At 52.6% G+C, this 5,000-nt stretch overlaps 1 protein-coding gene across 1 annotated transcript in view; it reads left to right on the top strand.

Annotated features, from left to right (window-relative positions):
• Positions 1–5,000, top strand: part of Shaw (potassium voltage-gated channel shaker cognate w) — a 328,667-nt gene that overhangs the window by 322,350 nt on the left and 1,317 nt on the right. The window lies entirely within an intron of this gene.

Here is a 5,000-nt window from a genome sequence, read left to right as displayed (position 1 = left end):
TTCTATCCATGAATCTATCTCTCTATTGTTTTGTCTGCCTATCTATCGCTCTCGGTATCTGTTTATCTCTCCCTCTCTCTCTATTCATCCATCTTTTTATTTATCTATCTATCTATCTGTCTCTCTCTATCTATCTGTGTGTCTGTATCTTTCTCTCTCTCTCTCTCTCTCTCTCTCTCTCTCTCTCTCTCTCTCTCTCTCTCTCTCTCTCTCTCTCTCTCTCTCTCTCTCTCTCTCTCTCTCTCTCTCTCTCTCTCTCTCTCTCTCTCTCTCTCTCTCTCTCTCTCTCTCTCACTCTTACTCTCACTTTCACTTTCACTTTCACTCTCACTCTCTCTCACTCACTCTCACTCTGTGTGTGTGTGTGCGTGCGTGTGTGTTTGGATGCATTCCTACCTGTTTGTCTGTATGTGTGCGTTCTTTATGTGCGTATGCTTGTCTATGGTGTTTCTCCATGTATATGTTTGTGTGTTAATGGATATCTGTGTTTAGAGATGTGTGTCTGTGTTGATACGCGTTGTGTACGCATGGGTCCAAACTGTTAGGGAATGACACATTGAGGTATTGATAGGTGATCGGGGAACCAGTGTCATTGGGTGAATTTTAGTACGAGAATGTGATAATGAGGCTAGGCTTGTGATTATTAATGATTGGTCTCACAGAGTACGTGTCTGTTTGGAGAGTTATATGTGTTTGTCAACTGTGTGTTTGACCGTAAATTGCTGTGGAAATGTGTCTTTATCTCTAAGATACTGAGTAGTTTTGTGTGTTTAATTCTGAAATACTGGAAGGATGTGAGTGTTTATGTATCAGACACTGAGAAAATGGGTGTGTTTATTTGTCAAATATGTTTGCTTGAGTGTTTATCTATCAGACGCTAGGGAAAAGGTGCGTTTTATCTGTTATATGTATATGTATGTGTGAGTGATTATGCATCAAACATAGGGCAATGTGTGCATCTATCTGTGAAATCTGTATGTGTGGATGTTTATCCATCAAACACTGGGAAAATGTGTGTTTATATATCAGACGCTGTGAATGTGTGTGTGTCCGCGTAGAGAGTGTGCATCCAAGCGCGAGTGCGTTATGTTACGGTCTGCATATGAGCGCGTGGATCTAGCTGGACCATGACTCTGAGCAATAGCTGGCCTAGCCTTGAGCCGCAAGAGGTTTTTACTGCACATCCGACACCAGTGCCGGTGAGCCGGACGGCCACGGTGCCGTTCCTCTTCCCCTCATGAACTCATTTTTACCGTTTGTTTGGTAGGCAACGGCGACGAGTCCATCCCAATGTTGAGTCTTAACAACCACCTGCAGCTGGGTGGGGGGTTCTGCCCTCCTCCACCACCAACCCCAACAGTGGCCGCCCCCCCCACCGCCCTCTCCAACACCCACGGGCCGCCCTCCACCACCCTCATCAACACTCTCCCGCCCGCAGGCAGCGCAGTCCCCAACAATTACAGCGCCGCGCCCACCATGCGCGCCTCGCACCCCCGGCCCGCCTCCCCCCAACACCACCCCCAGCCCTCCCCCCGCCGTGGTGCGCAGGTGTCCCCCGCGCGGCGCCCGCACGCCGCGTCGCTGCGGATCACGTCAGCGTCGCCCTTGCGCGGCCCCCACGCCCCCCTGCGCGGCGCCCTCAGCTCCTCCCTGCGAGGCTACCACGGGCCGCCCTCGCGCGCGCCCCAGGGGAGCCCCCACCACGGCGGACCGGGGGGGGCGGGAGACCCCCTCAGGCCCCTCGTCTCCAGACGCGCGAGCTCTGCTATGGACTCGATCCTGCAGGGGGCGCACCTCGCCTCCGCCGCCGACGCAGGGCTGCTCGCCGACCACGCTCCAGCCGCCAGGGCGTCGCTGCGCTCGAAGCAGCTGCCTCCGAGCCCCCTCCCGGAGCCCCTCCCCCAGCCCCTCCCCGCACCCCTCCTCCCCGCCCCGCACCCGCCCCGGTAACACCACAGCCTGACGCCCGTGCCTTAAGTATGCGTTCTTCCAACACCGCGTGTGTCACCCCCCACCCACCTTCCTGCCCCCCCCCCTCCCCTCCATCCCCTGGCTCCCCAGTCGCCCCCGGCCCGCAGTGCCTCCCCCCCCCCCTGCCATCCCTCAGTCTCGACTCCCACCATCGGCAGAACGCTTAGGCCTGCTACGCCCCCGGCCCCAATCCCACCGGGGCGCCCAGGCTACTCTTTACGCCCGAGGCTCTCCCCTTGTCTCCCCTGTGGCACACCCACGGGGATTCCACCATGTGCGCTATCAACATCGGATCTTTCTAGAATTATTCGTCCCTATGAACAACCCCTCCTATTCCTCCTCTATCCCTTGCCTCCCCCCCTTTCCCCTTCTCCCTTTCCTTGTTTTTATTTCCTCTCTCCTTTCTTCATCCGTTATATATTCCTCCACCTTTATTGTGCACGTAATACCTCTTTCTACCCCCACCCCCCCACCTACCACCGTCCCTTACCCCGTTCCCTCCCTCCCCCCTCCCCTCCCATAAAGCAATACCGCCTCATTATGATTGCTTTTGCTTGTAGTCCCCGCCCTCACCCCCCTCCCATTTCCCCACTCTCTCTCCCTGCCCGTCCCTCTCCCTCTCTCCCTGCCCGTCCCTCTCCCTCTCTCCCTGCCCGTCCCTCTCCCTCTCTCCCTGCCCGTCCCTCCCCCTCTCTCCCTGCCCGTCCCTCTCCCTCTCTCCCTGTCCGTCTCTCTCCCTCTCTCCCTCTCTCCCTCCCCCTCCCTCTCTCCCTCTCTCCCTGCCCGTCCCTCTCCCTCTCTCCCTGCCCGTCCCTCTCCCTCTCTCCCTGCCCGTCCCTCTCCCTCTCTCCCTGCCCGTCCCTCTCCCTCTCTCCCTGCCCGTCCCTCTCCCTCTCTCCCTGCCCGTCTCTCTCCCTCTCTCCCTGCCCGTCCCTCTCCCTCTCTCCCTCGTTATTGCTGTGTTTGCGTTTCCTTGCTTTGGTCTTCTGAGTACCGCATCGCTGGCTTCTTGTTAGAGGCATTTTTTTTTTCTTTTCTCGAGGGGAAACTATTATAATTTTTCGTGTTTTTTTTTTTTCTAATGTATATTTTATTTTTTATTTTTTATCCAACTGCACTTTTTACTTTATTTTTTCATCTTTATTGTTATCGTTTTTTTTTCTTTTTTATTCCCCAATTTATTGTTTTGTATATACAGGCACATGCGCATACTCGGATATTTTGCGTCTATTTTCTCAGCCTGTTTGCCTGTCTGTCTGTTATTTTTCTCTCTTTCTTATTTCCCTTTCTCTCTCTTTCTCTCTCTCTCTCTCTCTCTCTCTCTCTCTCTCTCTCTCTCTCTCTCTCTCTCTCTCTCTCTCTCTCTCTCTCTCTCTCTCTCTCTCTCTCTCTCGCTCTCTCTCTCTCTCTCTCTCTCCCTCTCCCTCCGTCTCCTACACACACTCTCCTTATCACTCGCCCACTCTAGCTATCCTCTTTCTCTCACTCTGTCTCTCTTGACACCCCTCTCTCTCTCTCTCTAACGTCCCTCCCACCCTTGCCCCTAACCCCCTATCCCTCCCCCTATCAGACGAGCATGTAACCGCATAGTCATGTCTTTTATTTAGTGTTCATGAGTGCGATTCCTGCTGCCGAAGCTCTACTTAGTTCTGAGGACGATCACGCGTTTGGGTTCTGTATACGAGTGGACACAAGCTAGGTGTAGTGACGTGCGCCAGTTCCCCCCCCCCCTCCCCCTTGTCCCCCTGAAAGAAATGCCTTGTCTATTGTCTTCTTCTCTGGTCCTTTGTCTCTCTCTTTTTCTTCCGTGGTTCCTTTTCTCTTTCTTTCTCTCTCTTTTTTCTCTGTGTTTGTTCCTCTCGTGTTCTTGTTCTTGTTCTTGTTCTTTCTTTCTCCTTTTGTTATTTCGCTCTCTTTCTTTCTTTCTTTTTTTTCTCTTTCTCTTTCTCTCTCTTTCTTTTTTCTTTCTCTCTCTCTTTCTCTCTCTCTCTCTCTCTCTCTCTCTCTCTCTCTCTCTCTCTCTCTCTCTCTCTCTCTCTCTCTCTCTCTCTCTCTCTCTCTCTCTCTCTCTCTCTCTCTCTGGCTCTCTCTCTCTCTGTCTCTCTCTCTCTGGCTCTCTCTCTCTCTCTCTGGCTCTCTCTCTCTCTCTCTCTCTCTCTGGCTCTCTCTCTCTCTCTCTCTCTCTATATATATATATATATATATATATATATATATATATATATATATATATACATATATATATATAAATCTTGTTCATCAAACCCCCCTCCACTCCCTTTTTACTCTTCTCACTTCTTCCATCTCTCCCCTCGAATCTATCCCCCATTGGCCTTCCATTCCCCCCCCCCCCCTCTCTCTCTCCTCTCGCCAGTGTGTCCCCAGCCTCCCCCCCCCCTCGTCATCTCCCACACTCATCCCTCCGTGACATTCATATCCTAATGTGCCTGTGATTAAACCCACTTTTGCTATTTTTAGAATTTTCACATGCTAAAAAGACTGCTGAACGTCACATTATTTTTAGAACTTTCATCAGGACAGTAAAGTGACAGTGTGACTAATTTTTACTTAGTAAATCCTTCTTCTTCTCTTAAGTCTGGTGAATCGAGTCAGTCCTTCTGTCACCATAAGTGATGACCTGTGTCTGTGCTAAAATCCTGTGCAGTATGATAAATTCGCCATTTCCGGTTGGTTTCGGATTCCGGGGAGTGCTTGCGGCACGTCCGGGCGTCGAGGCCCCGGATGTAGTCAGGGTGGGAACGGCCTGTCCTCGACGTCCCCTGTGGTAAAGGCGTCGGGGCGAGAGATCGACGTCCGTCCGTTCTCTCGCCCCGCCTTTCCTCAGGCAGCTGAATGGGACACGAGAACATGTCGTGATGGCGGGTCGTTCTCTTCTGGCTACCCCGAGGCCCGGAGGTGTGTGGCGGGCGCGCTTCTCACACTTCGCGCTCGGGTCCTGCCTCTCCCCCCGGATTCCGAGATGGCCCCTTTTTTCTGAGACTATCCTTGCTTCTACAGATCTTGTTCAC

The sequence above is a fragment of the Penaeus japonicus genome, unplaced genomic scaffold (assembly GCF_977035675.1).
Source record: "Penaeus japonicus unplaced genomic scaffold, GWHDUDI00000001_assembly GWHDUDI00000006, whole genome shotgun sequence".
Classification (NCBI taxonomy): Eukaryota; Metazoa; Arthropoda; class Malacostraca; order Decapoda; family Penaeidae; genus Penaeus; species Penaeus japonicus.
This window is presented reverse-complemented; position numbering and strand designations above follow the sequence as displayed.